This window comes from Tursiops truncatus, chromosome 16, assembly GCF_011762595.2.
Source record: "Tursiops truncatus isolate mTurTru1 chromosome 16, mTurTru1.mat.Y, whole genome shotgun sequence".
NCBI classification, from domain to species: Eukaryota; Metazoa; Chordata; class Mammalia; order Artiodactyla; family Delphinidae; genus Tursiops; species Tursiops truncatus.
The window spans coordinates 43008238-43032533 of NC_047049.1; the positions used below are offsets into that span (position 1 = coordinate 43008238).

A 24296-nucleotide genomic window follows, 5' to 3' on the forward strand; every position below is an offset into this window, starting at 1 on the left:
TTTCCCAATTCTTATTTTGTCACAAATGCTAACAAAAAGACTGTGCCACCTGCTCTCAGCCCATACTTAAAGAGGATAGAAAGGAAAAGAAAATACAATTGGGAATCTTTTCTCATATAAGGAATTTGAACCATGTTGTAGTTTTTGAATATATAGGTAGCAATTATAAAGCACTCTGTTGATGCTCATTTAACACACTGAAATGAATATTAATGTAAGAAAATTCTCACATATTTCTAAGCAACATGAATTCACTTTGATTCAACTTTTAGGCAGATTCTTCATAACAAAGTGAAAGATATAAATCAAAGTCACTAAGAAATGCTGATATCTTTAACAGACAGAGAGCCAAAATTGGCCATGTAGCTTATCAAGATCTGTTCTTATCTTATAGACCTAACTGATTCTTACATTTTAAAGAACACTTATTGTTTTTAATTTTATTACTCGGAAGTAATTTTGATATAATGATTGATAAGAAAATAATTTTCAATAGGACAATCTTACATGAAGTGTAATGTTTACTATTCTCACCTAGAGCTACTTATTCACTTCACAGTTCTTCACCTTATCATGGTGTATTCCATATTAAGGTGATCATCCTGGGATCAATTCCTCCTGTGTCTGTCATCAAAACGATTCCCTGGCCTACAAGGAGGCTGGAAGAGATATGTCCTCAGGCTATGTCTTCAGCAATAGATCTAGACCCTGATCTCTTAATAGGCAGCTCTCAGACTACTCTGATGACTAAAAGAACCCCCAAAGAAATGTGACCATAATCACCTTTAATATATCACGAATCCATCTATTAAAATCCTGTAGATAAATGATTCTCAACGGGGGCAATTTTGCATCCCAAGGAAGATCTGGCAATGTCTAGAGAGATGTTTGGATATCACAAATGAGGGGAATGTTACTGGCATCTAGTAGGTAGAAGCCAGGGATGTTGTTAAATATCTACAATGCATGGGACAGCCCCCCACAACAGAGAATTACCCAATGTAAAATGTCACTAGTGCCAAGGTTAAGAAACCTTGTTTTAGACATTAGAATGATTATTTCTAAAACTATCTGGAGCAGAATATACAACATGTGTATTATATATAAGATTAGTTTAGATTAATAAACTAAATGTGCTCATACTAAATATAGGAAATATATTTAGAGTCAGAATATTTACTTCAAGTTTTACAAAGACACTTATTTATTTTAACATTTTAAACTTCTGTCACACTTGTGTCTTGCTCCATGACTGTAAGCTTTGTGAGGATAGGGACAATGTAGAGATAGACTCTGTTTTTTGAGTACCAGATACCAGTACCTAGCACAGGGCCTAGTACAGAGCTGCCATCTTCAACTAACTCATGACGCTCCTGCAACAATTTTATTTTTTTCCAATCTTTCATGATAGGCTTTTGCTAATGTTAGTTCTTATTATAATCTCTACTTGCCAATCCATTCTTAGAAAAGAGAATTTTGGAAAAAACATGACTACCACCTAGAAGACTTTGATTCCTTTCAGGAGAAAGTGAATAATTTGACTTACCAAAATATGAAGAGGTATCTAAAGTCTGGCAAGGGGGAGTGCAGGAATGACTGCCTTACTGTAACCAACACTGTAAAAAGAAATATAAATACTTTTATTAGTCAAACTTTTTGTTTAGAAAATTAAATTTACTATCATAGAAAATTGGTTATTATATTACAAGTATTTTCACTTATATGCATATCCACATGTGTTTGTTTCTTTTTTACTTTTCAAATAAGTGACTTAATAATAAAGAGAACAAGAAAACAGTATAGAGAAGGTATATCCAGAAAACTTCACTAAAATATCAATTTGATTAAAGTTTTCTGTTCTCCTAACTTAACATACTTACATTAGTATGAAGAATATACATATTAGTATATTATTTACTATATATGTGTATATATTATATACCATATAATATTATATATTAGATTACATAATTATATATGTTATATAGTGCATAATACATATATATTATATAAACAATCATTTTTCCATATAGGAGAAAATGGAAATTAGAAAAAATGAGATTTATTTTGAAAAAGGATTAAAAGAATATTAAGAACTCATATCATCATTTTGAATATGTCAGAAAAAGCCAGCTGATAAGCTGGAGGTTTAAAAAGAGTACTGGTGATACACACATGCAAGAGCAAAAGAGAAGTTAGGTAAGGCACAGTCATGCAATGCTAGAGATAAAAAATTAAATCATGCTTTGAAAATCAAAGGCAAACCACAGGAAAAAAATTAAACAAGAATTTAAAAAATTTTTAATTTATTTTATTGAAGTATAGTTGATTTACAATATTGTGTTAATTTCCGCTATACAGCAAAGTGATTCAGTTATATATATATATATATATATATACATATATATATATATATATATATATATATACACACACACATACGTTCTTTTTCATATTCTTTTCCATTATGGTTTATCACAGAATGTTGAATGTAGTTCCCTGTGCTATACAAGAGAACCGTATTGTTTATCCATTCTATATATAATAGTTTGCATCACTAATCCCAAACTCCCAATCCATTCCTCCCTCACCTCCCTCCCCCTTGGCAACCACAAGTATATTCTCTATGTCTGTGAGTTTTAAACAAGAATTTTTTCATCTTAAAACTTGAAAAGTTAGAGATAATTGTTATTTTAGGTTGACCTAAAATAATGAAGAAATAGAAAAATATGTTATTAAAATATTTTAAGGGGGGAAGCATTTGATGGAGGTTATGGAACAACTTTGGTAGAAGCCAAAAATTATGCAATGTGAGAAAAAAGAAATATTAACACTGTTCTATTATTGCATGCGTAAATCTTATGTTTTCTCTGTTTATCATTAAATTTCAGTGTATGAAAGACATTTTTTTAAAGCTAAAAATCACAGTTCAGCAGCAACTTACTTTCTGAAATTTTTGTGTCTGAGGAAAGCAGAATTCCAGTGTGAGAAAAGTCAGTATGTAGATAATCATCATAGAAGAAATAAAGATAATTATGGCTAATAGAAAGCCCTATTCCTGCCAAATTCAGAAGACTATATGGTATGTAAATCTTCCTGGATACAGTCTAGCCTTCAAAAGAACTGAAGTCCACATCTGAATGAATTCAACCACTGAATGGATCAAGACAACCTTCTACTAGCCAACAAGCAGGGCAGAACCAAAAATAAGGCAATATTTATCAGAGCCTCAAATTAACTCTACCAGTTTTCATGTATAGTGTTAAGAAACCAAGACAAAAGAACCTGGAATAGGTCAAAATATGACAGCCTAATAAGAAAACAAGAGTTGGGGGGAGGAAGAAGTCAATTAAAAAATAGACCAAAAGGTTATATAGCTTATGAAAGGATCGGACACTGATTATAAAATAAATATGACCAACATGTTAAAAACATTAAAAGAAATAATTAGCAACTATAAAAAGATGAACCCTACTGAAATTCTACAACTGAATATGCAAAAACTAAAGTTAAGAACTCAATGTGTCTTAACTTCAAATTAGACACAACTGAAAAGGAAATAGGTAAACTAGAAGATAGAAGAAAATACATTAGATACATCACAAAGAAAAAAAAATTGGAAATTACAGAAAAGAGTATAAGACCAATATGGGATATGCTGGAAAAAAATCAATACTAGAAAAACTGGAGTATGTAAAAATGACGAGAGATGGGACAGAAATTTTTTTTTTTTTTTTTTTTTTTTTGTGGTACGCGTTTCCTCTCACTGTTGTGGCCTCTCCCGTTGCGGAGCACAGGCTCTGGATGCGCAGGCTCAGCGGCCATGGCTCATGGGCCTAGCCGCTCTGCGACATGTGGGATCTTCCCAGACCGGGGCACGAACCCATGTCCCTTGCGTCGGCAGGTGGACTCTCAACCACTGTGCCACCAGGGAAGCCCAGAAAAAAATTTTTAAGAGAAACTGAATAAAGGATAACACCCCACAGATTGCTATAAATTTCCATCAGAGACAGAGATATTGGAAGACTCATAGAACATTGATAAAAGCTAAAGAAAAGGGAAACTACTGAAAGAATAAAAGAAAATGAACACAATGGCTTTAAGAGCAACAGTAAAGCTGATAGCTGAATTCTCACCAGAGTGGATAAAAACAGAAGACAAAGCGATGGCATGTTTAAAGGGTTGAAAGACAATAACAAGCAAATTAGACTTTTATAACCAGTAAACAATATTCTTTAAGAATAAAAAAAAATAATAAAAACATTTAGAGAAAAATACATAGTTTGTTACTAAAATAACTTACTCAAGGAAATACTAATGTGTGTTTTTTGGTAGAAAAAGAATAACTATACATAACAATTCTGGGATGCAGAAAGGAAAGATAAAATGAGAAATGGCTTATCATGTGGGTAATTAGTTTTATAAGAGAACAATGATATTTGTGAAAGCAAACTATCTATCTACCTATCTACCTACTTACCTATCTATGTAACACATGATACGTGTAGCACATAGGCAGGAAAGCATTAATACAAATACATTACTCTAAAGTGAATGCCATGTGAGGTAAATTATAAAATAATTACTTTATATTAGACATTAGTAGATCAAGAAAGTAGGTTGTAATTTCTAGGATAAACAATAAAATAGTAAAAGAATGTATTACTAATGAGCTAATGAATACTAGAATGATTTAGTTAGAAAGTCAGCAAATCCTCTCCCCAAAGGTAATGACAAAGCTGAGAAAAATTAAAAAACAACCATTCAGAACTCTGGAAGTTCATTTTTAATAAAATTAAACAAAACAAACTAAACTAATTAGCATAGATTATCAATGTTCCTTTTAAGGCAAGTGTGGCATTACATTTAATCACCAAATGTAACCACACTAAATAGACCTGCTGGATTTATGTATATAGGTTACTTGTTAGGTCACCTGTTAAGCTTGTGTTAAGCTCAGGAAAGAAAATAGTGGGCTGGTCTTGTTAGGGCCCTAAGCATTTAAAGAAATATCTAAATTGCTTATAATAGTGTAACTATGTTCATAAATTTTTTACTTCTAAGTTTCCCCCAGTTTTCTCATCCATTTGCATTTTTAAATATAAGACAATCTAAATAATCCATTTTGCTTCATTAAAAGGTAATGAAACCTCAGAAAGAAAGGCAAATGATGTTAATAGCTAGAAGCTAAACATTTAAATTCAGGCCCAAATATACTTGAGAATAAAATATTTTGCTTTAGTGAAAAGAAACATAAAGTTTTTGAAAGAGTACTCATGATTTTTTGCATATAAATTGTTCCCACTGATGGTAGTCGAGAACAGTTCCACATGGCAATATAGGTTGATCCTGAACTCACTTCGTCCCATGGAATACAGTTAGTCTACAGCTACATATGGAACAGTTTCCTCTTAAAAGGACCTAGTGACTGATTGAGTGATGATTACACAAGGCAAATTAGAAGAAAACCACACTGAAGCAGCTAGGAGAGGCTGGGACACAATCCCTCCAGAAATCCCACCCCTGATAATGTGACCTGCAATCGGGAGAGAACTCAAAACCCTGAGTTTCTCCACGAGGAGTGAAGGGTTTGAGTTCCACATTGGGCACCTCAACTTCTAAGACTGCACCTGAGAGACAAGCTCCCAAAATACCTAAATTTGAAAACCAACAGGGCTCCCATCCTGAGACCCACAAGGCTGTAGTAATCTGACAAATGGCTCTTAAAGCACCTGCATAATCAGACTCACCACACCAGGGCCCAGCTCAGAGGCAGCTGATATCACCCACACTCAAAGTGAAGGAAGCTCACCTTTAAAGTGTCAGCTGGAGGACCAGGCATCTAATTTAGCACAGACATCTAGGAGCTTGCTGGAACACTCATTGGGGACAGAGACTGGTGGGTGCTGTCTTTGTGTTTTCCTTTTGCCGTGCTCTTAAAGTGACAGTATCTCCCAGAAGGAAGGGTTTACACACATCTGGTGCCCCAATTTTTATATCTGCTGCCCAGGGGATACCTCTTGAATACCTGACTCTGGAGGCCAGGGGAACTTGTGTTTGTGGTCCTATGGGACTGTGACAAATACAGTTACACAGGAAGGAGGTTATACACTTGCTTGGCACCCCAATTATTATGGCTGCTGCCAGGGGACACCTCCACATAACCTGTGTCGGATGGCCATGGGGTTTATGCTTGTGGGTCTCATAGGCTGTAATCAATGGAGAAAGAGTTCTTACACAGCTACCACACCTAGGGTAGAGCAAGAGGCAACAGAGCCAGGAGACTGGTCTTTCTGTAAAGGAGACCTATTAGCTAGTTATCATGGCTGTGGCCTGAGGGCAGGCTTCTAATTAAACATACACTTAGGGGCTGGCTATAATCCTTTCCACAGACCTCAGAGGCAGGTGCTACCTTTGCATTCTCCCTCTTCTGCACTCCAGAGCTCCAGGGTCCTTCAGAGGAGAGATTTGCACATGTGTCTGGCACCCTGGTTTTTATGTATGGTGCCCCAGGTTTTGTGGCTGCTGCTCAGAGAACACTCCTTGATCACCTGGTTCTGGTAGCCAGGGAGGATTGCATTCCTGGATCCCATAGGACTATGACAATCAGAGAGACAGTTCTTGGCAGGCTAACACCTAAGGCACTGTACAGACATCAGACTGGGCACATTTACCAAGTCTTTCTGTGAAGGAGGGCTCTTTGCTTATCCTGGAGCTTCAGCCTTCAGGGTAGCATACATCTAGTGGCCTATGGAGCTGCTCTCAAGGAGCATAGGCTGTGGACTCCATCTTGGTGCTCTCCCTCTGCCTTGCTCAAGCTCAGTGGTATCTCCCAGAAGACAGCTTATACATTCATCTGAAGCTCCATTTTTTACAACTTCCACCAAGGGGACACCTCCAGATTGTCAGTCTTTGGTGGCCAGTGGGGCTTATGCTTGCAGCCCCACAGGACTGTATATATTTGTATACTTTTAAAAGCTGCTATCTGAGGGTCTGATATCTAGTCAGCCTGAACTTAGGTTCTGAGACCCTCTCATTGGAACACTAACGGGTCTTGGCACATACTTAACTACTGGGAGCTATTAAAAATATAATAGACTGCTTGGACAAGCACAGAGTATTGAGAGATAACCAAGAGCTAGGGCAGGGTTGAGCAACAAGTTTCATCTCCTACAAAAGGCCACTCCTTCAAGACTGAAAGAGGTGGTAGTTTCACCTACTGCAGAGAAACCAACACAAAATGAGTCGAGCAAAATGAAGAAATAAATGAACATGTTCCAAACGAAAGAATAAGATAAAGCCTCAGGAAAAAAAAAAAAGCACTTTAATAAAATGGAGATAAGTATTTTACCTGATAAAGAGTTCAAAGTAACAGTCATTAAAAAGGCTAACCAAACTGGGGAGAAGAACGGATGAAAACAATGAGAACATCAGCAAAGAGATGAAAAATACAAGAAATAACCAAATAGAAATCACAGAGCTGCAGAATATACTAACTGAACTGAAAAATATACTAGAGGATTTCAACAACACACTGGATGATGCAAAAGAATGGATCAGTGAACATAAAAACCAGGAAATGGAACTCACCCAATGGGAAGCAAATAGAAAAAAGAATGAAAAAAAGTGAAGATAGCTTAATGGTCTTATGGGACACAACCAAATTGACTAACATTCAATTTATAGAGCTCCCAGGAGGAAAAGAGAGAGACAGGGAGGCAAAAAACTTATTTGAAGAAATAATAGCTGAAAACTTCCCTCACCCTAGGGAAGGAAGTAAACATCCAGAACCAGGAAGCACAGAGAGTTCCAAACAAGATAAACCCAAAGAGGCACACACCAAGACACATTATAATTAAAATGTCAAAAGTTAAAGACAGGAGAGAATCTTAAAAGCAGCAAGAGGTAAACAATCTGATACATATAAGGGAAATTCCATGAGACTGTCAGCAGGTTTCACAGCAGAAACGTTGCAAAACAAAAGGGAGTATAATGATACATTCAAACTGCTGAAAGAAAAAACTGCCAACCAAGAATACTCTATCCATCAAAGTTATTCAGAATTGAAGGAGAGATAAAGAGATCTCCAGAGAAGCAAAAACTAAAGGAACCCATCACCACTAAACCAGCATTAAAAGAAATGTTAAAGGGACTTCAAGTTGAAAAGAAAAGGTATCAACTACTAACAAAAAAAGAATATGAGGGCTTCCCTGGTGGCGCAGTGGTTGAGAGTCCACCTGCTGATGCAGGGGACACGAGTTCGTGCCCCGGTCCGGGAAGATCCCACATGCCGCGGAGCGGCTAGGCCTGTGAGCCATGGCCGCTGAGCCTGCGCGTCTGGAGTCTGTGCTCCGCAACGGGAGAGGCCACAACAGTGAGAGGCCCGCGTACCGCAAAAAAAAAAAAAGAAAAAGAAAAAAAAAAAACCTATTTACAACTGCATCAAAAAGAATAAAATACTGAATAATAAATTTAACCAAGGAGGTGAAAGACCTGTATATTGAAAACTATAAAACATTAAGAAAAGAAATTGAAGAAGATACAAATAAATAGAAAGATATTCTGTGCTCATGGATTAGAGGAATTAATATTGGTAAAATGTCCATACTACTCAAAGCAATCTATAGATTCAATGCAATCCTTATCATAATTCCAATGGCATTTTTTACAGAACTAGAACAAACAATCCTAAAATTTGTATGGAACAACAAAAAACCCTGAATAGCCAAAGATAAATTGAGAAAGAGAACAAAGATGAAGGCATCACACTTCTTGATTTCAAACTCTATAACAACTGTATAGTAATGCAAACCATATGTTACTGGCACAAAACCAGACACACAGACCAATGGAGCAGAATAAAGAGCCCAGAACAAAAACCAGACATACATGGTAAATTAATCTATGACAAAGGAGCCAAGAATATACAATGGGGAAAGGACAGTCTCATGAACTAATGGTGTTGAGGAAAGTGGACAGCCACTTGCAAAAGAATGAAACTGAATCACTATATTATACCATGCGTAAAAATCAACTCAACTCAGACTGGAACATAAGGCCTGAAACAATAAAACTCCTAGAAGAAAAACAAAGGCAGTAAGTTTCCTGACATAGGTCTTGGTAACGATTTTTTTCAACCTGACACCAAAAGCAAACGCAACAAAACCAAAAATAAACAGGGGGATGACACAAGTTACAAAGCTTCTGCACAGCAAAGAAAACCAAACAAAGTAAACAGGCAACCTACTAAGTGCATTGAAGAAAATATTTGTTAATCATATATCTGATGGCTAATATCTAAAATATATAAAGAACTCATACAATAGCAAAATAAAAAAAAATCTGATAATAAAATGGGCAAAGATCTGAAAAAACACTTTCCCAAAGACACACAGAGGGCCAACAGGTACATAAAAAGATGCTCAACACTATTAATCATCAGAAAAATGCAAAGCAAAACCATGATGAGATATCAGCTCACAATTGTTAGAATGGTTATTGTCAAAAAGACAAGAAATAACAAGTGTTGGTGAGGATGTGGAGAAAAGAAAGGCTTGTGCACTGCTGGTGCACAAGAATGTAAACTGGTACAGCCACCATGGAAAACATTATGGAGGTTCCTCAAAAAATTAAAAATAGAACTACCACATGATTCAGCAATTCCACTTCCAGGTATTTATCCAAAAATGAAAAACATAACTTGAAAAGATATATGCACCTCCATGTTCATTGCAGCATTATTTATAACAGCCAAATATGGAAACAAACTAAGTATCCATCGATGGATGACTGCATAAAGAAACTGTGGCACATGGAGAGTAATATTATTCAGTGATAAGAAGAATGAAATCTTGCCATTTGCAACCACATGGTTGGATCTCGAAGGCATTATACTAATAATATGTCAGGCAGGAAAAGACAAACACCATGTGCTCTCCCTTATATGTGAATCTAAAAAGGAAAACAAAAGCAAAACCAAACAAGCTCACAGATAGAGAACAGATTGGTGGTTGCCAGAGGTGGGGGGCAGGGGGTTGAAGAATGGGGTCAAAAGGTAAATCAAAATACAGTAACCTTTCAGAATAAGACACAGCTGGCTGGGCTGTCTAAAATAGTGCTACCGAACAGAAATATAACGCAAGGCACATATATAATAAATTTCCTAGTAGCTACATTTAAATATGTAAAATAAAATATAAAAAGAACAGGTAAACTTAGTTTTAGTACTATATTTTACTTAACCCAGTATGTCCAAAATATTATTTCAACATGTAATCAATACAATAAAACTACTAACAAGCTAAAAAAAAATGCTCCTACTGATAGTAGTGATTTGATGAGGCAGGTGACGTGGTAAAATTGGTATTTTACAACAATTACTTTGTACTGAGCTGATGGAGAATAAATGGCTATCAAGAAAGAGTCAGGAAGAGAAAACATTCCAAGGCCACATTAGAATTATTATGAATACTGGTAAGTGGAAAATGAGAATCCTAGCAGCAATAACAGCAACAGGACTGACAGCCATGGTACATATTCTATTCAGTGGTAGCTGAGAAAATGAAAGACAGCTTTACACTTCATAGAAACTTAATTCTGGGCCTGGGAGATATCTAAAATTAGGTATTCCTTGTTCACTCATTCCTTTGTCCCCCGTAAGAATTAATACAGAAAATACAAATACATTTTTAAAACAATTTAACATTTGTTAAGTGCTAAATAAATCTCAGTCACTGTTCAAAAAAAATTTATATTATTTTTTGTAGCAACAGAATAAGGAAGAATATAGATATATTATTGATATTTTTTGTAGCAATAGAATAAGGAATAATATAGATATATTATTTTTTGTAGCAATAGAATAAGGAAGAATAGAATAAGGAAGACATAACCATTGTAAATATGAGGAAATTGAGCTAAAATAAGTGCTTGCCTAATGTTGCACATTGGCAAATTGGCAGAACTGGCATTTAACACTAAAAATCTCTGAATTCAGGATGAGTACCTTAAAAAGACTAAGGACTCTTCTATTAATATTACTTTAAAACTTTCCTTTGGTCATTCAGCATTTAACTATTAAGGTACTGTCCTAAGTGTGTGGACAAATGGGTGAACAAAGTAGGCATGATTCCTGCTGCTACAAAAGGGCAGGTTCTCAGAAAAAACTTAAATTTATAAATCATGATATGCGCAAGAGAGTAAACACATGTGAAACAGGAAAACACAAACTAAAATCATAATGAGATACTACTATATGCTTATTAGAACAGCAAAAATTAAAGTCAATAGCAAGATCAAATGTGGGCAAGAATATGGAGCTCCTGAAATTCTCATACAGTGCTGCCAGGAGCATAAAACGAACAATCACTTAGGGAAAAGTTTTGTTCATTTTTTATGAATTCAAACTGATGCCTATGATTCCTAAGTATGTACTAAACAAATATGAACATATGTTCACATAAAAACTTGTAAAGAATGTTCCTAGGAGTTATCTTCTTTGCAACCAAATGTCCCTCAAGAGCAGAATGGTTGAAACACACTGTAATGTATTAATAAAATGAAATTCCACTCAGCCATCAAAATTGCAAACTACTTATACATGTAACAACAAAAATCAATCTTTAAAATATAAAGAACCCAAACACAAAAGAATAGACACTGTATGGTTTCATTTATATAATCTCTAATATCAGGCAAAACAAAACTATAGAAAAAGGAAGTAATTGCCTGCAGGGAAAGGAATTATTACAAAATACATTCACCCCTTTCAACACTTCCTAAAATCTTACCTATTATGGTATCAGACTTGGGCGCAAGGTCCAGGTTTTTGAAACTCATTCACATTCATTGTTTAGTGGGACTCTGTAAGTTCAGTTTCTCAGGTATGATTCCTCTCAATCTAAATACCTATTAACTAAAGAGACATCTTTTCTTCCTCACATACACTTCACATGCAATGGAAGTCAAAGATAGCACAATAGCAACAAACACTTCCATTTAATAAGGGGGAAGGTGGTAGGCACACAGTAATTGATATAGAAATTCTGAAATCCCATCAGGCAAATATCATCAGCTCCTTGGTTATAGTCCAGTACTTTACCCTTGGAATTATTTGCCATGAATCTTTCTGCTCTCTGGGCTCCTATGCTCACTTCTGTGTCATCTTCCTTCTTCCTATTCATAGATGACAAGGCTTCTCATCCTGCTACTTGCCTAATCAAAGAGGAAACATTACGACTGATGGCACAGAAATAAAAAGGAGCATAAGAGACTATCAAAATTTATATGCCAACAAACTGAATAACCTAGGGAAATGGATAAATTCCTAGAAACATACAACCAACCAAGACTGAATCATGAAAAAATAGAAACTTGGAAAGATTTAATCAGTAATTAAAACTGCCCAATAAAGAAAAGTCCAGGACCAGATGACTTCACTAGTGAATTTTACCAAACATTTAAAGAGGAATTAATGCCAATTCTTCTCAAACTCTTCCAAAAAATTGAACAGGAGGGAACACTTCCAAAATAATTTTATGGGGCCAGCATTATGCTGATCCCAAAGCCAAACAAAGACACTACAAGAAAAGAAAACTACAGACCAATATCTTTCATATAAAAAGATGCAAAAATCCTCAATAAAATACTAGCAAATTCAATTCACAAACATATTAAAAGAATCATACACTATAATGAAGTGGAATTTATCTGTATGATGTGAAAATGGTTCAACATACACAAATAAGTTGATGAAATGTACCACATTAAAGGAACAAAAGATAAAATCACATGATAAACTCAATAGATGCAGAAAAACTATTTGATAAAATCCAATACTTTTTCATGATAAAAGCTTTCAACAAACTGGGTGTAGAAGGAATGTACCTCAACATAATAAAGGCCATATATGATAAGCCCACAACTAACATCATACTCAACATCAGGAAAAGACAAGGATGCCCACACTCACCCCTTCTATTCAACATACTGGAAGTCATAGCCAAAGTAACTAGGCAATAAAAAGAAAAAAATTATACAAATTGAAAAGAAAGATATACAATTGCCTCTATTTGCAGATGGTATTATATTATATAGAGAAAACTCTAAAGACTGCATAAAAGAAAAAAAACCTTAGAATTAATCAATTGGTTAATAAATTAATTCAATAGTGTTGCAGGTTACAAAATCAAAGTACAAAAATCAAGTGCAAATTTGCACACTAACGACAAACCATCTGAAAAGGAAATTTTTAAAAATCCCACTTACAATAGCATCCAAAATAATAAAATACTTAGGAATAAACTTTGCCAAGGAGGGGAAATATCTGCATAATGAAAAAACTATAAATAGAACTACGATACAACCCAGCAATCCCACTACTGGGCAGATACCCTGAGAAAACCATAATTCAAAAAGAGTCTATGTACCACAGTGTTCACTGCAGCTCTATTTACAATAGCCAGGACATGGAAGCAACCTAAGTATCCATCAACAGATGAATAAAGAAGATGTGGCACATATATACAATGGAATATTACTCAGCCATAAAAAGAAACAAAATTGAGTTATTTGTAGTGAGGTGGATGGACCTAGAGTCTCTCATACAGAGTGAAGTAAGTCAGAAAGAGAAAAACAAATACCATATGCTAACACATATATATATGGAATCTAAAAAAAAAAAAAAAAAAGGTTCTGAAGAACCTAGGGGCAGGACAGGAATAAAGATGCAGACGTAGAGAATGGACTTGAGGACAGAGGGAGGGGGAAGGGTAAGTTGGGATGAAATGAGAGAGTGTCATGGACTTATATATACTACCAAATGTAAAATAGCTAGCTAGTGGGAAGCAGCTGCATAGCACAGGGAGATCAGCTTGTTGCTTTGTGACCGCCTAGAGGGGTGTGATAGGGAGGGTCAGAGGGAGATGCAAGAGGGAGGAGATATGGGGATATATGTATAGCTGATTCACTTTGTTATAAAGCAGAAACTAACTCACCATTGTAAACCAATTATACTCCAATAAAGATGTTATTAAAAAAAAAGAAAATTACAAAACATTGAAATAAATTAAAAGAAACAAATAAATGGAAAGACATCTCATGTTCATGAACTGGAAGAATTAATATTGTTAAAATGTCTGTACTACCCAAAGCAATCTACAGAGTCAATGCTAGCAACATCAAAATCTCAATGCCATTTTTTTAAATAGAAGTAGAAAAAACACTCCTAAAACTCATACAGAACCACAAAAGACTCATAATAGCCAAAGCAATCTTGAGAAAGAAGAACAAAACTGGAAGCATCACTTTTACTGATTTCAAAGTATATTACTGTACAAAGCTACAGTAATTAAAACAGTATGGTACTAGCATAAAGACAGAATAAAGACCAACGGAACAGAATAGAGAGCCTAGAAATAGGCTCTGCATATACAGGCAACTGTATCTTTGTCAAGGATGCCAAGATAACACAGTGGGGAAAGGAGAATCTCTTCAACAAATAATGTTTGGAAAAGTGGATATCCAATGCAAAAAATAAAATTGGGTCCCTACTTTATATGATATACAAAATTCAGCTCAAAATGAATTAAAGACTTAAACATAAGACCTGAAACTGTAAAACTAGGAAAAAAGATAAAACCTTCCTGAGATTGGTCTTGGCAATGATTTCTTGGATATGATACTTTGGTATCATACCCAAGACACTTTGTTATCATACCACAGACAAAAAAAATCAAAAATAGACAAGTGGGATTACATCAAACAAAAAAGATTCTGCACAACAGAGGAAACAGTCAACAAAGTGAAAAGGCAAACTATGGAATGGGAGAGAATATTGCAAACCATGTATCTGATAACTAATTAGTTTCCAAAACTCCTACAACTTCATAAGGAAGAAAAAAACTCATACAAAAAATAAGCAAAGGACTTGAATAGACATGTTTCCAAGGAGGACATACAAATGGTCAACAGGTATATGAAAAGATGCTCAACATCATTAACATTATTAATTATCCTGAAAATACAAATCAAAACTACAATGAGATATCATCTCACACCTGGTATGATAGCTATTATAGAAAATAATGTGTTGACAAAATTGTAGAGAAATTGCAACTCTTGTACTCTTTTTGTGGGAATGTAAAATGGTGCCACAGCTATGGAAAACAGTAAGAAAAGTCCTCAAAAAAACTGAAGTACCAAATGATCCTGCAATCCCACTTATGGGTATGTATACAAAATAATTCAAATAAGGATCTCAAAGAACTATCTGCACTCCCATGTTTATTGCTGCATTATTCACAATAGCTGAGATATGGAAACAACCCATGTACACTGACAGAGGAATAAAGAGAAAGGTGACATATATACATATAAAAAAACTTTGCTGTTTGAATACTTTTCCTGTTTGTTTATAATCTATGTCTTATTACAATTTTGGTTTACTTATAAAAAATTACTCAGCATTGATAGGAACCAGCTGTTTCCTTGGGCTCAGTTATGAGTTGATGTAAATAGGTAAAGGAATAGGGCTTGGATAGTTCATGACATGGATTTGTTGCTTAGTGCATCCTTTTTTGTTGTTGCTGTTTCCCCTGAAATTGCATTTTAAATTGTTCTACTGTATTATAGGTAAACCCCAAATCATACTCCTTCCACATAAAACTCTTTCATTAAAGGTGGATGTGAATATTTCACTCAACTAGCTCTGGTATCAGGACTTATGTGGTCTAGGACAAACTGTCTGTATTGGGAAAACTTACCCATGGCGATCTTTTGAAAAGATACATGCAACTATTCTAATCTACAATTAATTATTTCTGCCTAATCTCTCAGGGAATTTTTCTCACTTACATTACGACTGTCATCTGATACAATTTAGATAATTATCCAGGCAATATTCCTGTAAACTTGCAGGGAGAAAATAATCAGTTTTGGTAAATGTCATTAATTCTAACAGGTCACTTGGGTCAAAGTTAAAAAATTACTGCCTTTGGTTGGGCTGGACAGTGTCCTTATGATATAAAACAGTTAATGCAATTTCCTTACTTAAAATTTAATTAACACGGGGATTTAGAACACTTGAGAAACTTCATGGCAAATTTCCAATTGGTAATAAATGCTCTTTGTCTCTTCTGATTAAGCAAATCATGGAAGAGTGGTATATTGAGATACTAACTAGCTATTTCCTTTATTTCTAACTAGGCGAGTTTTGACCCCAAATAACTAGTGTCAGAGTGCACATTAGAGTACAAAAATTTGGCAGAATTATACAGCAACAATGTAGATAAATTTCAAACTTAAAGTAGGCCAAGGACAAACTCCCTTTGTGCTTACATGTCACTATTTTTTTCCAGACCTATTTCCTCAAAAAAGATTAGCTCATACACCATGATCAAGTGATATTTAACCCAGGGATGCAAGGATTCTTCAATATATGCAAATCAATCAATGTGATACACCATATTAACAAACTAAAGAATAAAAACTATAAGATCATCTCAATAGATTCAGAAAAAGCTATTGAAAAATTCACTCCCATTTATGATAAAAACTCTAATGAAAGTGGGCATGAAGGGAACCTTCCTCAACGTAATAAGGGCTGTATATAACAAACCCATAGCAGACATCATTCTCAATGATAAAAAAACTGAAAGCATTTCCACTATGATCTGGAACAAGACAAGGATGTCCACGCTCGCCACTCTTATTCAACATAGTACTGGAAGTCCGAAAATGAAATAAAAGGAATAAAAATTGTAAAAGAAGAAGTAAAGCTGTCATTGCTTGCAGATGACATGATACTATACATAGAAAATCCTAAATATGCCAACAGAAAACTACTAGAACTAATCAATGAATTTGGTAAGGTTGCAGGATACAAAATTAATGCACAGAAATCTCTGGCATTCTATACACTAACAATGAAAGATCAGAAAGAGAAATTAAGGAAACAATCCCATTTACCATTGCAACAAAAAGAATAAAATACCAAGGAATACACCTACCTAAGGAGACAAAAGACCTGTACTCAGAAAACTATAAAACACTGATGAAGGAAATCAAATGTGATACAAACAGATGGAGAGATATACCATGCTCCTGGATTGGGGGAATCAACACTGTAAAAATGACTATACTACCCACAGCAATCTACAGGTTCAATGCAATCCCTATCAAATTACTAATGGCATTTTTCACAGAATTAGCACAAAAAAGTTTACAATTTGTATGGAAATATAAAAGACCCCTAATAGCAAAGGCAATCTTGAGAAAGAAAAACGGAGCTTGAGGAATCAGGCTCCCCAACTTCAGACTATACTACAAAGCTACAGTAATCAAGACAGTATTGTACTGGCACCAAAACAGAAAGATAGATCAATGGAACAGAATAGAAAGCCCAGAGATAAACCCATGCACATATGGTCACCTTATCTTTGATAAAGGAGGCAGGAATGTACAGTGGAGAAAGAATGTACAGCCTCTTCAATAAGTGGTGCTGGGAAAACTGGACAGGTACATGTAAAAGTATGAGATTAGATCACTCCCTAACACCATACACAAAAATAACCTCAAAATGGATTAAAGACCTAAATATAAGGCCAGAAACTATCAAACTCTTAGAGGAAAACATAGGCAGAACACTCTATGACATAAATCAAAGCAAGATCTTTTATGACCCACCTCCTAGAGTAATGAAGATAAAATAAAAAATAAGCAAATGGGACCTAATTAAACTTAAAAACTTTTGCACAGCAAAGGAAACCAGAAACAAGATGAAACGACAACCCTCAGAATGGGAGAAAATATTTGCAAATGAAGCAACAGACAAAGGATTAATCTACAAAATATACAAAGAGCTCATGCAGCTCAATATCAAAAAACAACCCAATCCAAAAATGGGTAGAAGACCTAAATAGACATTTCTCCAAAGAAGACATACAGATGGCCAAGAGACTCTTGAACATATGCTCAACATCACTAATTATTAGAGAAATGTGAATCCAAACTACAATGGGGTATCACCTTACACCAGTCAAAATGGCCATCATCAAAAAATCTACAAACAATAAATGCTGGAGAGAGGGTGTGGAGAAAAGGGAACCCTCCTACACTGTTAGTGGGAATGCAAATTGATACAGCCACTATGGAGTACAGTACGGAGGTTCCTTAAAAAACTAAAAATAGAACTACCATACAACCCAGCAATCCCACTGCTGGGCATATACCCTAAGAAAACCATAATTCAAGAAGTCACATGTATCCCAATGTTTTTGAAGCACTATTTACAATAGCCAGGACATGGAAACAATCTAAGTGTCCATTGACATAAATGCATAAAGAAGATGTGGTAAATATATATAATGGAATATTACTCAGCCATAAAAAGAAACGAAATTGAGTTATTTGTAGTGAGGTGGATGGAACTAGAGTCTGCCATACAGAGTGAAGTAAGTCAGAAAGAGACAAAAAAGTATTGTATATTAACTCATATACGTGGAATCTAGAATAATGGTATAGATGAACTTATTTGCAGGGCAGGAATAGAAACGCACAAGTAAAAATGGACATGTGGACACAGTGGGGGAAGGGGAGGGTGGGATGAATTGGGAAATTAGGTTTGACATAAATACACTACCATCTGTAAAACATATAACTAGTGGGAACCTGCTGTATAGCACAGGGAGCTCAGCTCAGTGCTCTGTGATGACCTAGATGGGTGGGATGGGAGGGAGGAAGGTCCAAGAGGGAGGGGATATAGGTATACGTATAGCTGATTCACTTCATTGTACAGCAGAAACTAATACAACATTGTAAAGCAATTACACTCCATTTAAAAAGAAATGATTAGCACTCAACATTTATTTAGGATCAAATGTACAATATGTGAATGATCCATGCATTGTTAAAACTAAGTGTTACCCTTTTCTGCTACTCGAAACACTTTAGCTCGATCTCTTATGTTTGTGATCACTTTATATATTGTATCTTTGGTATCCTTGTGTAGACTTTAAAAAAAAGACAAAAATAATATAGACTTGTAATGTCATCAGATTCTCCAAAATTATGTAATTTTGATGCTATATAAATGAGACCATAGCCAGAATTAATCGACTATCTGATATTGATAAATACTACTAAGAAAGGAGAGTTATAGGTTTAGTAAGTACAGTCACAAAAATTCTAAATAAGATATTAGCTGCTAAAAAACTAACAGTACATTAAATAATTTATGACCAAATAGGGTATATTTAAGTGATGCAAAAACTAAACAAATTAAGCAATATAAATAGTTTCATCATAAATAATAAAATGTAAAATGCTATTATAATAATAAATACTGGAAATGATTAAGATTGTAGCCATTACCAGTAAATTTTAAGTGAAATACAAGTAATTTCAAATAATAAAATTATTTTATCAAAAAAACAAATATTATACTAGATGTTGACATAAAATACTTTCAATTAAAATCAAGTTATATGGGATGCTTAAATTATGGTTCAACATTGGCTCAAAGGTTATATAAAATAATATTCAAAGAACTCAAGGAAGAGGATTCATGTCTATTTCTAATATATAAAGATCTTGAAGGATTTTATTATGTTATTAAAATAATCATTTCTATGTCAAAAGTATTGATAACTTTATATTCATAATTCTTAAGTTTGGCCCATATCTAATGTTTTCCCTTTTATTAAGACCTCTGCTCAGGGAATTTAGGCATAAAAAGTATGTACTGATTAAAAGTATTAATAGGACTGTCATGCCATGATTATGTTTATAAAATTTTTGAAGAATCTAGCAGAATCCAAAATATGGACTTTTCTTTTTTCTTTTCTTTTCTTCCAGTTTTACTGAGATTTATTTGACATACAGCATTGTATAAGTTTAAGGTATACAGCAAAATGATTTGACTTATCTACATTATGAAATGAGTACGACAAGCTTAGTGAACACCCATCATTTCATATAGATATGACATAAAAAAATCATTTTTTCCTTGTAATGAGAACTCTGGGATTTATTCCTTTAACTTTCATATATAACACAGGGCAGTGTTAATTATATTAATTACATTACTAGTACTTATTTATCTTAAAACTGGAAGTTTGTATGATTTGACCATCTCTGTCATCATAAAAAGGTATTATATTATTATTGACTATATTCTCCATGCTGTACATTTCATCCCCATGACTCATTGATTGTAACTGGAAGTCTGTACCTCTTCATTTCCCTCACCAATTTCAATCATCCCCCACCTGCCTCCCTCTGGCAAACACCTGTTTTTTCTCTGTATAAATGAGTCTTTCTATCTTATGTTTGTTTGTCTGTTTGTTTTTAGATTCCACATATAAGTGAATCATATGGTATTTGTCTTTCTCTTATTTAACTTGACGTAATATTCGGTAGTACCGGAGAGACCTTTAAGATGGTGGAGGAGTGAGACATGGAGATCGCCTTCCTCCCCACAAATACATCAGAAACACATCTACATGTGGGACAACTCCTACAGAACATCTACTGAATGCTGGCAGAAGACCTCAGACTTCCCAAAAGGCAAGAAACTCCCCATGTACCTGGGTAGGGCAAAAGAAAAAACAGAAAACAGAGACAAAAGCATAAGGACAGGATCTGCACCAATGGGAGGGAGCTGTGAAGGAGGAAAAATTTCCACACATTAGGAAGCCCCTTCACTGGCAGAGACGGGGTATGGCAGGGGGGAAGCTTTGGAGCCACAGAGGAGAGCGCAGCAACAGGGTTGCAGAGTGCAAAGTGGAGAGACTCCCGCACAGAGGAACGGTGCCGACCAGCACTCACCAGCCCGAGAGGCTTGTCTGCTCACCCACCAGCCAGGATGGGTGAGGGCTGAGAGCTGAGGCTCAGGCTTCGGAGGTCAGATCCCAGGGAGAGGACTGGGGTTGGCTGCATGAACACAGGCTGAAGGAGGTTAGTGCACCACAGCTAGCCAGGAGGGAGTCCGGGAAAAAGTCTGGACCTGCCTAAGAGGCAAGAGACCATTGTTTCAGGGTGCGCGAGGAGGCTCCAAAGACTGCGCGAGCTGCGGCTACCAGAGCGGACCCCAGAGATGGGCATGAAACGCTAAGGCTACTGCTGCAGCCACCAAGAAGCCTGTGTGCAAGCACAGGTCACTATCCACACCTCCCCTCCTCGGAGCCTGTGCAGCCCACCACTGCCAGGGTCCCATGATCCAATGACAACTTCCCTGGGAGAACACATGGCCCGCCTCAGGCTGTTGCAACATCACACTAGCCTCTGCCACCACAGGCTCGCCCTGCATTCAGTACCCCTCCCTCCCCCTGGCCTGAGTGAGCCAGAGCCCCCTAATCAGCTGCTACTTTAACCCCGTCCTGTCTGAGCGAAGAACAGATGACCTCAGGTGACCTACATGCAGAGGTGGGGTCAAATCCAAAGCTGAACCCCAGGAGGTGTGCAAACAAAGAAGAGAAAGGGAAATCTCTCCCAGCAGCCTCAGGAGTAGTGGATTAAATCTCAACAACCAGCTTGATGTACCCTGCATCTGTGGAATACCTGAATAGACAATGAATTATCCCAATATTGAGGCAGTGGACTTTGGGAGCATAGATATATATATTTATTTCCTTTTTCTCTTTTTGTGAGTGTGTATGTGTATGCTTCTTGTGTGATTTCGTCTGTATAGCTTTGCTTTTACCATTTGTCCTAGGGCTCTGTCTGTCCTGTTTTTTTTTTTAGTATAGCTTTTAGTGCTTGTTATCATTGGTGGATTTCTTTTCTGGTTTTGTTGCTCTCTTCTTTCTTTCTTTTTTTTATTAATTTCTATTTTTAATTATTTTTTATTTTAATAACTTTTATTTTTTTCTTTCTTTCTTTTTTTCTCCCTTATCTTCTGAGCCATTTGGCTGACAGGGTCTTGGTGCACCAGCCAGGTGTCAGGCCCGAGCCTCTTAGGAGGGAGAGCCAAGTTCAGGACATTGGTTTATCAGAGACCTCTGGGCTCCATGTAATATAAAACAGTGAAAGCTCTCCCAGAGATCTCCACCTCAACGCTAAGACCCAGCTCCACTCAAGGACCAGCAAGCTACAGTGTGGGACACCCTATGCTAAACAACTAGCAAGACAGGAACACAACCCCACCCACTATTAGTAGAGGCAGCCTGATATCATAATAAGGTCACAGATACCCCAAAACACACCAACGGACATGGTTCTGCCCAAGAGAAAGACAAGATCCAGCCACATCCTCCAGAATATAGGCATGAGTCCCCTCCACCAGGAAGCCTACACAACCCACTGAAACAACCTTAGCCACTGGGGGCAGACACCAAAAACAAAAGAAACTACGAACCTGCAGCCTGCGAAAAGGAGACCCCAGACGCAGTAAGAAAGAAGGACAAAATAACCCCGAAGTTAGCAGAAGGAAAGAAATCATAAAAATCAGATCAGAAATAAATGAAAAACAAATGAAGGAAATGATAGCAAAGATCAATAAAACTAAAAGCTGGTTCTTCGAGAAGATAAACAAAATTGATAAACCATTAGCCAGACTCATCAAGAAAAAAAGGGAGAAGACTCAAATCAATAGAATTAGAAATGAAAAAGGAGAAGTAACAACTGACACTGAAAAAATACAAAAGATCATGAGAGATTACTACAAGCAACTCTATGCCAATAAAATGGACAATCTGGAAGAAACGGACAAATTCTTCGAAATGTACAACCTGCCAAGACTGAAACAGGAAGAAATAGAAAATATGAACAGACCAATCACAAGTACTGAAATTGAATGTGTGATTAAAAATCTTCCAACAAACAAAAGTCCAGGACCAGATGGCTTCACAGGCGAAGTTTATCAAACATTTAGAGAAGAGCTAACACCTATCCTTCTCAAACTCTTCCAAACTATAGCAGAGGGAGGAACACTCCCAAACTCATTCTACGAGGCCACCATCACCTTGATACCAAAACCAGACAAGGATGTCACAAAGAAAGAAAACTACAGGCCAATATCACTGATGAACAAAGATGCAAAAATCCTCAACAAAATACTAGCAAACAGAATCCAACAGCACATTAAACGGATCATACACCATGATCAAATGGGGTTTATTCCAGGAATGCAAGGATTCTTCAATATACGCAAATCTATCAATGTGATAAACCACATTAACAAACTGAAGGAGAAAAACCATATGATCATCTCAATAGATGCAGAGAAAGCTTTTGACAAAATTCAACACCCATTTATGATAAAAACCCTGCAGAAAGTAGGCGTAGAGGGAACTTTCCTCAACATAATAAAGGCCATATATGACAAGCCCACAGTCAACATCGTCCTCAATGGTGAAAAACTGAAAGCATTTCCACTAAGATCAGGAACAAGACAAGGTTGCCCACTCTCACCACTCTTATTCAACATAGTTTTGGAAGTTTTAGCCACAGCAATCAGAGAAGAAAAGGAAATAAAAGGAATCCAAATCGGAAAAGAAGAAGTAAAGCTGTCACTGTTTGCAGATGACACGATACTATACATAGAGAATCCTAAAGATGCTACCAGAAAACTACTAGAGCTAATCAATGAATTTGGTAAAGTAGCAGGATACAAAATTAATGCACAGAAATCTCTGGCATTCCTATACACTAATGATGAAAAACCTGAAAGTGAAATCAAGAAAACACTCCCATTTACCACTGCAACAAAAAGAATAAAATATCTAGGAATAAACCTACCTAAGGAGGCAAAAGACCTTTATGCAGAAAATTATAAGACACTGATGAAAGAAATTAAAGATGATACAAATAGATGGAGAGATATACCATGTTCTTGGATTGGAAAAATCAACATTGTGAAAATGACTCTACTACCCAAAGCAATCTACAGATTCAATGCAATCCCTATCAAACTACCACTGGCATTTTTCACAGAACTGGAACAAAAATTTTGCAATTTGTATGGATACACAATAGACCCCGAATAGCCAAAGCAATCCTGAGAACGAAAAAAGGAGCTGGAGGAATCAGGCTCCCCGACTTCAGACTATACTACAAAGCTACAGTAATCAGACAGTATGGTACTGGCAGAAAAACAGAAATATAGATCAATGGAACAGGATAGAAAGCCCAGAGATAAACCCATGCACATATGGTCACCTTATCTTTGATAAACGAGGCAGGAATGTACAGTGGAGAAAGGACAGCCTCTTCAATAAGTGGTGCTGGGAAAACTGGACACCTACATGTAAAAGTATGAGATTAAATCACTCCCTAACACCATACACAAAAATAACCTCAAA

General features: G+C 36.0%; 1 long non-coding RNA gene across 1 annotated transcript in view; it reads right to left on the reverse strand.

The window, feature by feature from the left end:
* Window positions 1-24296, reverse strand: part of LOC141276645 (uncharacterized) — a 233147-nt gene that overhangs the window by 79484 nt on the left and 129367 nt on the right. Inside the window, exon 2 of the long non-coding RNA XR_012326526.1 lies at window positions 1547-1616. This is a non-coding gene — a long non-coding RNA (uncharacterized lncRNA). The remainder of the gene's footprint in view (window positions 1-1546; window positions 1617-24296) is intronic.